An 11211-nucleotide genomic window follows, 5' to 3' on the forward strand; every position below is an offset into this window, starting at 1 on the left:
GGCCCTGCCCTGGCTCAGGGCTGGCAGGGATGGAGCTGCCACCAGCTAGGCCCTTTGTGGTAGCAATAGCAGCTTCCCAGTGTGATCCTTAGACTTTCCCAAAGCCTGGTCTGCAGACACAGATCTCAGGGTCTCCCTTTAAAATTAAATTTGGCTGATGTTTGCTTTGAGTTCAAGGAAAAAGGGGAGCTGATGGTGCTGCCCTGGGTCAGAGTACACGTCCTGCTGTCCTGGCTGATGGTGGCTGAAAGCAACAGCTGCAGGAGGGAGTGGGAGTGTGGGGAAGTGTCCCACAGATCACCCTGGATCCTGCTGTGTCTCCAGGCTGGATGAATCGGCTTCTCCCTTGTGGAAACAACTGGACTGATGGAAAAGGGTGCAGCTGTCTGTATCCCAGCAGGACTAAAAATCAGGAAATCAGAGAGCTCACTGGTTTGCAAAGGCAGCTGGAATACTCTGAAATACTCAGGATACTCTGAATGAGAATGATAGAAAATTTTACACTTGTTCTGCCACTGCATGGGTGCTGCTGGCAGATGCTGTTGCAGGGTTGCAGGTGCCATACATGGTTCTGTCCTTGCTTGGGGCATTTGGTTTCTGCTCCTGGAATGGCACAGATCTGTGGGATGAGCAGCACATGGATCAGATGTGAAGTGTTTCAGTCTTTTCAGGCCAGACCTGGTTTGGGGTGGATTACTGCACAAGGAAATGTTGTTAAAGGCTGATGGGGGAGGCTGAATCCAGGGGAGAAAAGGTGATGAGGACTCTTTGGGCTGCTAATTGATGTGTTCAATGAGAGAACAGCAGGATGTGTGTGTGGGTGGGGAAAATTCAATCCTTGTCAAAATTGCCCAAAAGTTAATGAAAATCCCTGAGATAAAAGAGAGTGAATTGTGCAGCATCCACAAACCCATTAGAGTCTGGTTGACTCACTTGCAAATAAACACTGTGTGGGTGCTCGGGAGCTAAAAAAGCTCTTCTGCCCTGTGCAGATGTGCTTGTGTCTCATTCCTCCTGAGAGGAAAGGAAGGAAGGAGGATGGAAGGATGGAAGCTCAGTCAGGCCCAAGCTCAGGGGTTCAAGGGGTGCAGGACTCCCCCACCTTGGCCTTGCAAACTCAGCACCAGGCACAAGGTACCCATCCTTGCCTTGCTCAGGGCTGTGCAGATTTCCACATGTGGGATGAGAAAATGAGGAAGGACATTTCCAGAGGGAAGGAAGGAACATCCCAGCACCATCTGACTGGCAGTACCAGCACTGGAGAACACCAGGACAGAATAAAATTTTTATGCAAAGGGGGTGACGAAAATGCTTTGCTGCTTTTTGGGTGACAACCTGCCATCAGCCAGGCTCAGAAAATCAATGACTGGCTTTTGCAAGCATTTTTAATCCTTCACTGAACTTTACAGGGTGCTCAGAAAGTCATTTCACCATAGCAACCTGCATCTGCAATAAAGCCCCAAATGTCACCTCTGGGCCAAAGCTGTGGCTGAAGTGCTGCAAGCTCTGAGCAGAGCTGGGTGTGCTGCTCTGGGCACAGAGTGAGGTGGAGTTTACACCATGACTGCCATGGGGCTGCTCATCCTGGGAAGTTGCAGCTCTTCACACCCTCCCAGCCCAGGCTCTGCTGCCATCCTGATTTGCAGGAAGCTCTGCTGGTCAGAATCTCTTTGAAATGCCTGCAAAATGGCCTGGTCCATCAGAAGGGCTGGAGGTACAGGAGTCCCTCTTGGCTGACAGCAGATAAAGGGGCAGCATAAAGGGGGTTCATCCATTCACTCAGCCTGGAAATCACACACATGGGTCAGAAACCCTCAAAAGGAAGCATGGAGGAGAATTTTTGGAGGGATGAAGAGACTTTAACAAAGCTCTGTTGAGCCACCAGCAGTGTTCTGGGCTGACAGCAGCAGCACTTGGGTGTTGAACTGTTCTTGTCTTGTGAGCTGAGCTTTGCAAGCTGTGTGAGGTGTGATCTGAAATCAGAAATAAGAAAGTGAAGGAAGTGTGAATAGGTCATAAGGAGACTTTTCAGAAGGAGGCAGCAGTGGCAGGGCTTTATCTACTGATGCAGTGGCAGTTTCCATGTTCCTCTTATGGTTCAAGCAGACTTTGCTGGGCTCTCTGTGCCTTGAGCAGCTGGATTGCATGACACCACGCTAGACTGTGCTTCTTACAGCTCAGTGCTGCTTTGGGCTGGTGTTTAACCATGATAAAAAGTAGGTCTGTTCTCAGACTGATCTCCAAAAGAAAAAATCAGAGCAAAAAAGCCAGCTGAGAAAGTCATGGTTCAGGAGAGCTGCAGATCAGACTGGAACTAGTCTGGAGGTTCTTCAGGGCTGTTGGTATTTGGTCCTCCAGCTACACTACACACAAATACTGGCCTCAGGGCACAGTGTGCAGCACACCTTCCTCCAGGGAAGCTTTGGTGTTTGGACAAGACACAATAGCTTTTCTCCACAGATTCCATTTTTTAGGTATATCTCACACTCTGCTTGAGCAGCTCTCATCACTTCTCATCACACACTAAATAAATCACTAATGCTGCAGAACCTTCTTTCCCCTCCAGAGATGGATCACCCAGACATGTTCTCAAGGGTATGAAGTTACTCCAAGGCAGTGGTCACAGCCCCAAAGCTGCCAGAGCTCCAGCAGCATTTGGACAATACTCTCAGGCACAATAGTGGGATTATTGGGGTCTCCTGTGCAGGACCAGGAGCAGGCCTTTGATGATCCTTGTGGGTCCCTTCCAACTCAGCATATTCCATGATGCTACGTTGCTTCTTCATAGGGCTGGGTTGGGGCTGAATCTTCAGAGAAGCCTCCAAGGTAGTAATGGTAATAAAGTGGGTTGTGGTGAAGAGATGCTCCAGTCACCCCCACAAGCTCTGGCATGGCAGTGGTAACATTGCCAAGCCCTGGGGCAGATCCTTCTGCAAGCCAAGACATGGATACAACCATTCTGTTCAATTTATCTCTTCAAAGGGTTTGACTTGCTGGCACCTAAAGAGATGGAGAGGGGTGAGGAAGGAGCAGTCCCACCAGCAAACACCTTGTTTCTAGGGCAAACACTAAGGGCCAAGATTGGGGTGACGTTTTCCAACTTGGCACAGGCACAGTCTTCACGAGAAACTGAAAGTTGGCAAGTGCCCAGCAGCCCTCCAAGCTCCCATATCTGACTGAGTGCCCAGCTGTGCTTTAAATAGCCCAAATCAAGAAATGCTCCAAAAAGAGCTCACAGGGGTGCTGGAATTGGAGTCCACTCTGAGGCCAGTAGTAAGTTACATAAAACCAAAGGTCATAGCTCAAGCTAAACCTTTTATAGGCCATAAATCCACATTTCCTGGATTTTTATAACTTCTGGTTAAAAACATAAAAATACTTTGTGATTGGAATAAGCCAGCTAATAATTTCTTGACATAAATTCTTTGCTGGGGAAAGCTCCCCATCCCATGAGGAAGTCAGGGGTTATCCCCAGAGGAAAGATGGGCATAAACAACAAATGAGGCACTGCCAGGTGCATGTGTACTGTAATTGAGGGTCTTGGCCAGTGCCAAATCACCATATGGTGACACAATATTGTGTCCTCCCTTGAAATGGTGTCAGTATTTGGCATCTTTATTTCTACAGGTTTTATGTCTGTGGAGGGTGCGAGATCTTATTGGCCTTTAATATCTTGGATTTTGTTTATTTGCTGGCTCTCTGCCTCTCTCTCCTCATAGCCTGTATTTTGGGATCATTCCCATTCCACTCTGGATTTTTGCCTCCTTGGTTCAGCCTGGGCAGTGCTGAGCACGGTGTGTCTGAAGTGTGACTGTGCCTGTGAGAGTTCCTTAACCATGTGGCACTGGGGGCCCCACTGAGCCTGCAGTACTCCCTTGCTCCCCAGGCTTTTCCTGAGGATCTTCTGCCTACCTGACTCTTATTTTTTGCTGAGAGGTTTTTATCCTGCATTTGTGCTAACTTTCAGCTCAATCTGTGCTTTGACTCATTTTCATATTGTTACTATCTCAAACCTACTCCTTGTCACATATTTGGGGAGTAGGCAGGAGACATCCAAGAATCTGAAGCCAAAAATAGGGAGAATGAGAGAAAATAAAATTATGACTTTCAAGCTCTTCTGACTCAAATGCAGTCTAGCTGTGCAGCTGCAGGTGCATGGGATACCCTTGGGGGTGGCACTCTTAGCCATGGCCACAGTGGACATCAGTCTCCTCTTCCTAGTCACAGTGTTCCTGGTGGTCAGGTCTGTGCAGGACCATGGGAATCTTCTTGACTGACTGGCTGACCAAATGTAATAGCAGGGTATTTCTGCTAATTAGCAGGGACCTGTGAGCTGGTGGTGTGTAGCACTCACTCACACACACACACACACACACACAGACACACACACACACACGTGTCTGCCTGTGAACAGTGGGGGCTCTGAGCACACAGAGTCTCTGTGTGAGAGATTCATTTCAAACCAGACAGTGTGGGAGGCCCAGCTGCTCAGCAAAGTAATGGGCCCCAAATTTAAGCTTTTAGAAAGCCCTTTTTTCTCTACTTTTTCTTTTTTCTTTCCCTTACATGAACAGGACAATTAATCCTTTGTACTGCTAAGTATTATTTAATACACACATTGCCTTCCCCTCTCACTAATTTGGGTGACAGTAGCAAGGTCTTTCTCTGTGTATTCAGTCAAGCCCTCTGAGGAATTCTGAGGATGGCCAATAACAATGTCCCCATGCCCCTGGATACTATAAGAAAACTAGGCTCAAACAGGTGGGTGAGATGATCTGGAGCTCTGCTGTGGAGAGCCCTGACTCCACATGCCTCCTCTAGGCTGGAAACACACCTTTAACTTGGACCTTGGACTGGACAAAAAATTAGGAGGAAAGGGTTTTGTTCATGATGGGTCATACCTGAGCTGTGGCTCGAAGCAGCAGCAAGTTTCTCCTGAATTATTTTCTCTCACCCCATAACACTTTTTCCTTAAAACCTGTCAGACTTGGGCTGGTCTCCAGCCCTCTGAGACTGAAGCAGAGCCTACCTTACCCCACGCTGCTGAAGTAGATGTGGAAATAAAGCAGGTTGGCTATTTTTGAGCCATGAGTAAGATCAAAATGCATGTCCTGACAGGCAGCAGGCACTGCTGCTCAAGCCTGTTACCCAGGATGGGGTGGATGACCAAGGGCACTCACTGCACCTCCCAGCTCCAGAAGAACAGCAGCCAAACCCCAAACAGCCAGCAGAGTACAAGGCACACCTGGTGCCTCACTAGACACTGGGTATTTGGATAAGGATATTGCTTTTATTCCCTTTTTCATGTGCCACCTGTGTTATTTAGTGTGTGGCTAAAATAGATGATGGAATAAAATTCCCAAATATTGAGGTAGAATGATAAGAGCCTGGATTTCCTGATCCTCTAGCCCAAGAAGCCTAGTGATCATCCTGGTCATAAGAAAGAGGGCAGAAAGTTTGGAAACTGAAGGTGATGTTTGGGTACAGGCAGGTAAAACCAGCACCAGCAGGAACTGGCTTGCCTATATTTTCATTTTCAAGGGGGTTATGAAGAATCTGTTCATAAGGATTCCCATTGCTGTCAGCTCCAGCAGCTGCCCGGTATTTACCTGAGGGGTAATTAGGGAGGCAGAGGTTCAGAAAAGCATTCATGCATGTGCCCACAGCAATGGCATCCAAAACCATGGCTTTGAAACTTGTTTTCATTTGGGAGACACCCCAGCTCAGGAGGTACAGTTTACTGGAGAAGACACCTTTGGTGCTGAAGAGTAGGATGGAGTTTTCTGCTCTGTAATTTTATATCGGGCAAGGGCTTGTAATCACTTTTCTACATCTGCCTCCCTCCATTTGTGAGTAAAAATCTGAGGGCTGCCTTGTGGTTTATTTTTTCGTTCATAGTTTCTTACCATTACTGCAATGAAAACAGTCCTCAAACACTATCATTAAAAGGTAAAGGCAGGGAAGCATTTGCACTTCAGCAACCTTCAGGTTTCAAAAAATGTCGGGGATCTTGAACTGCCAACACTGGAATGGGAGATAGGAGTGACAGAGGCAAGAAATCTGGTTGCCCTTTTCCTTCAGCTGCAAAGGGCAGTTTGTGTTTGTGTTGAGCAGTGAGATAAGGGATCAGGGGGAGGATTTAGTTTGGGAAGGGGGGGTCAGCTGTGCTGTTACTGTGGGAGCATCCTGCCAAAAGTGCCAGGTCAACGCCTGCATCCCAGCTCTTTTTTCTGCCCATTACAGCCCACAGAGTGATCCTGATGGGATCACTTGGCTTGCCAGTGCCTGGGATGGGATTCCTCAGATCAAATGGCACAATAAGGCCGTCTGCACCCCTCTGGCCTCTCTCAGTGCCCCTGGCAGCTGTGTTGTTCATCACCTAGAGCAGGGACCGGAGCCCTTTAGGCTATGTTACAGCCCAGGAATGGTGCTGGCTGCCTGCCCAGGGGAACAGTCCCTCGACAAACCCAGGATACAAATCCCAAGGGTGCAGCTCAGCAATTCAAATGTCACAACTTAGAGGCAGCTTTCTTCACCACAGCAGTTCTTACTTTATGTATTTATTTATTTATTGTGAGTAACAGCAGTGTATTTCTACTCAAACCCTTCTGGTGCTCCAGAACTGATTTTGCAGCTCAGACCATGGCCTTCTCTGAAGATGAAATGAAAGCAGCCCAGCCCCTGGCAATGGACACTGGGAGTGGTTCAGATCTGGATTTACTCAGCTTTGCTCGCCTTTCTTTACCATCAGCCAAACTGAAACATTGGATCTGGCTCCCCATGAACAGTGGCAAACTTTGGATCTGAGCTCCTGTAATAAGCAGCTGTTTGCCCTGGCTGGAGGTTTATGACTCTGCAGGAAAAGATATTTCTAGGTATTATTCCTAAACAGAGAATGACAGAGTTGAAAGAACTTTGTCCAGCCATCCTACGTGTCCAACTCTTTGAGTTTCTGGGGGAAATGAATAACTAGAATGAGACAATGAATGAGATAAACAACATTTAGCTGGTGCTATAATGAACCAGAAGTCTGCCTCCATGTACAACCTGCAAATTCAAGTTCATTGCTGTTTTGTGCGAGAGCCTTAAAAAAGGCTGTGAGTTATTTGCCAAATCCTTGGAAACACAATTGGAATTGAGCAACAAATTTCCAGTGGTGTCATTTGAAAAATCCCAGCCCTATCCCTACAGGAGACAGAGCTGCAGGTTAAATACATCCTGAAAAGGCTTGGGTTTCTCTGTTTAGGATGGCAGTGTGGAGAGGGAGGATGGTTGTGTCGTGTGTCATTGAGCCCCCGGAGACACAGGCTTGGTTACCCATTCCTGGGTATCTGGGAGGTCGTTAAGATCTGGTTTAAACACAGAAGAGCAGAGGAAATGTAGTTTCTGGGAATAAAGCAAATCAATCTGAAAAAGGTTGGAAATATACCCAAGAAAAAATATTAAAACCAAATGAGGTTAGATGTTGGTGCCAAAATTTGATACATTTTGTTTAATATTAAAAGAGGCAAAGAGAAAGAAAGAGAAAATAAGAAGTGGGGGGGGGGGGGCTAGGGGGACAGGGAGGGAGTGACAGGGGTTAGGTAGAAGCATATTCACTCTTCTGGGGGTCCCAACAACATCTCATTGCTCCCCTCCATCTGGTCTTCTGGATGGTGAGGGTCCCCTGCTGCCACCATGGCTGCACTGCTCCAGGCTGCACTGTGCCACACCATGGCCACTTCTTTCTCTATTTCTTTCTTTTCTCTTTTTTTCTCTTTGCCTCTTCCACTGTTAAACTAAATGTATCAAAGTTTTGGCACCAACATCTAACCTTGTTTGGTTTTAATCATGTTTTTTGGGTATTTTTTGAACCTTTCTGGGTTTGATCCATTTTATTCACAGAGGCTTTGTTCCCCCTGCTCTTCTGTGTTTAAAATGGATCGTAACAGAGGTTAATTCAGCCATGAGAGCAGAGGAGGATTTTGAAATGAGCTCTGTGTTCTCTGCTGCTACAAGTACTGACAACAGGCTGGAATGGGTGGAAAAAAGAAGGTAGAGTAAGACCTGACACAGGATTCTCATGGTCCTTGGGAGAAAAATTGAGGATGTGCACACCACAGAGCCCCAAGTGTGTGCCTGCCCAAATCCCCAGATAGCTTCAAACCTGTGAATTCAGGCTTTTGCCCTGGTGTGGCAACTTCACTACATGGACAGGATTTATGGCCAGGTCTGAGCTTGGCCTACTTGTTGGAGCCCTCTTGGGAAGAGGAAGCTGCCTGCTTTGCAAAAGGCTCAGCCTTGCTCCTGGGGTTGAAACAGAAACCACAGCAAAGAGCCAAGAGCTTTTCCAAAATAACTTTCAGGTTCACTGCTGGGGAATTTGGCTTAGGTAAAGCTTATGAAGAAATTCCCTTTGTCTTGGTCTCTGGGCAACCTTCTGGCTGCTCAAAACTCTAGAAGAAGAAATGAGGGAGACATCTGGAACAACCCTGCTGTCTCTATGACCTTAATTTGGGTATAAAGTAGCAGGGAAGTCAATTTTCTGGCTGTATGTTAGAGTGTAGCTAAGAGTGCAGCAAAGTAGGGAAAGTGGGGATCCACTTTCTCTGGGCAGCAGTACGTCTGCACACTTGCTCTTGAGTCTGTTCAGCTTCCAGGCAGTAAAAAAGCAGAAGAAGCTCCATCTCCCTTCCAGATGTGCATGCCCAGATAAGCACAGGCAACTGAAACAGAAACTAGGCCACAGCAAAGGATGCCCAGAAGGCACATGACACTGCATCTATGTTTGTTTTTAAGATAATCTCTTGATCCTTGTCATGGTTTGAGCCTGGTGCAATGCCAGTGCCCCTATGAAAATGCTTCTTCCCTGGTGTCTGCTGTGAGATGTGATCAGAAATAGAGCAAAGAAGGCTCCAGCTTAGGAATAAAAGGGGAAAACTTTATTCACTTACAACTATAAAAGAAACACACAGAGCTCAGGATGAAAACCTTCTAAAAACATTCTTCCTCCTCCCACCAAATTTCCAATACATTCACCTCTCAAATCACCCACTCTCAGTCTAGCACCACTCTTCAGATAATCGATTCTCAGTTCATCTAGGAGAGAGGAGTTCCTCTTGTACCACAGGCTTCCTCAGGATACACAGTTGAAACCTCTTGTGTTTCTATGTTACAAGTGGCACCATCCAGAGAACATTTTGCCATCCTGACATCTTCTTTCTGTGCCCAGTGCTCTCACCACCGTGCATGGACCAGGGCTGCTTCTAGGGTTTTCCTTTTTAAAGAGTGCTTTGCCCAGTTCCAAAAAGAGCACAGTCTCTCACTTTTGGGACACCTGTCCCCACCAGATTTTACCCCCTGGGGCCGAGGGGTCTCGAGAACAGAGATCTTCTTCTTCTTCTTCCCTGAAGACGGAGGGCACCACCACCACCCTCCTCACCCATTGTCTCTGCTCACACCACCCCTTCACATCACATCACTGCACTCTCTTGACTCTAAGCCATTGCCTCCCCCCTAAATGCAGTGTCTGTGTCACAGGAAAAATGGTTTTGTCTATGGCTATACAAGAAAAGTCTAGCTAAAGGCCAGTCCATCACCTCTTCCCACTTAAGATTCTTTTCAGCTTCTCTTGTGGCCCATTTCCTCCTTTCTCACCTCTGTCTCTCTTCTCATTCAACTCCAGGAGGAATTAGCATTTACAAGGTTTCCAGCATCCAAAAAAAAAAGGGTTAAAAGTCTCAGGCTCTGCCTGTCCAGAACTCCCACGGTTGCCCAGCCGGGCACTTCACTACCTGCACAGACACCAGCTCTCCAGTTCTCCAGCTCTCTCTCTCTCTCTCTCTCCTGGGGCAAGGGGGGGCTGCCCGATGTCTCTCAGGGTTCCTCCACCCTTCCATCCTGCAGGGCCTTCACCTCCCTCCTCTGTCCCAGGCCCTACCTCAGTCAGGCTTTGTGGCTTCTCCTCCCCCGCCCAGCTCGGAGCCAGCAGGGGAGCTCTGATCTCTCTTTCACAGATGGAACCCAAAAGAGACCTTTCCCCTGGGAGTTCTCAGCTTTTAACCCCCCTGGGTTCTCAGAGGTGTATCCATGTCCTCAGTGGCCACACCAGGTGCCAGTATTCAAATCTGAGCACTTATTGGTTTGACTACAGCATCTCAAAACACTCACTTCCTCTCAAACCATGACAATCCTTTTTTCATTAAAAAGCAATTGGCATTTTACATCTCATAAGCTCTCCCTTTGCAGTTCTCTAGCAACCCTTTGTGTGTTAACTGGATCATCCTCATGGTGTCTTTATGGAAAGGGGAAGAAGCTCCACAATTCCCAATTTTTAGGCGATCAACTCTATCAAGACAAATCATGGCACTCACACGTCCCCCCAGCCAGGAGCACACAAGGGTGAGCCCCACCATCCCACAAGGGACACGGCTCTGGGAGGATGGCTCACCTGGAAAGGCAGCACGCACTCAACCCCCACATCTGCTCTGCTAATTTACACCTCAGTAGATGAGCCCGAGTGGGATCAGTGGGGATGTATATCCATGATTTCCTTACAGGTAAGGTTTCTCCTTTTTCAGAGGAAAGTGGGAAGGGACAGGCTGGTTGATGGCATCTCTCTACTGACATCCCAATCCCATCCCAGCCCTGATTCTTTCATCTGTTCTGAGATGGGCTGGAAAAAAGAGGGGGGGAGATGGTGAAGGCATTGATGCAGAGTGGAGGGAACCAATCTTTCCATGACTTATAAATCCACCTTCAAGCTTGGAAAGGGCAGACTGAAACGTGTTTGCAAATACTTGGCATTTGACAGCAAACTGTGATTGCTTACTCATTCAGAAGGGGGAGAGGAAGGGCCATAAAAGTAATAGACACAGCCAAAACTCAAGTAGGTCTACAAAGAGGATTCCCTTGATTTAAGCTCTGTCAGTGGGGCCACTTTCTCTGTATGAAGAATAACACAATTTCCACCTGCTATGTCATGTTCACATGTTGCATGCCCATGGTTTTGTGAAGATTTGTTAAACAAATCTTCACAAAACAATTATGTTGATGCCAAACAGTAGAGTTTAACAGTTGTCCATGGATTTCCAGGAAGAGAGGTTATTTCCTAAGCCATTGTGTTGGGCTCAGCTCAGTCCAGTAAATAAGTTTATGACTCCCTTGACTCCACTCCTTGGGCATTTCTTTAAATGCAGCCTTGGAGCACACTGTTCTTAAATCAAAGCATAA

This window comes from Serinus canaria, chromosome 18 (genome assembly GCF_022539315.1).
Source record: "Serinus canaria isolate serCan28SL12 chromosome 18, serCan2020, whole genome shotgun sequence".
NCBI lineage: Eukaryota > Metazoa > Chordata > Aves > Passeriformes > Fringillidae > Serinus > Serinus canaria.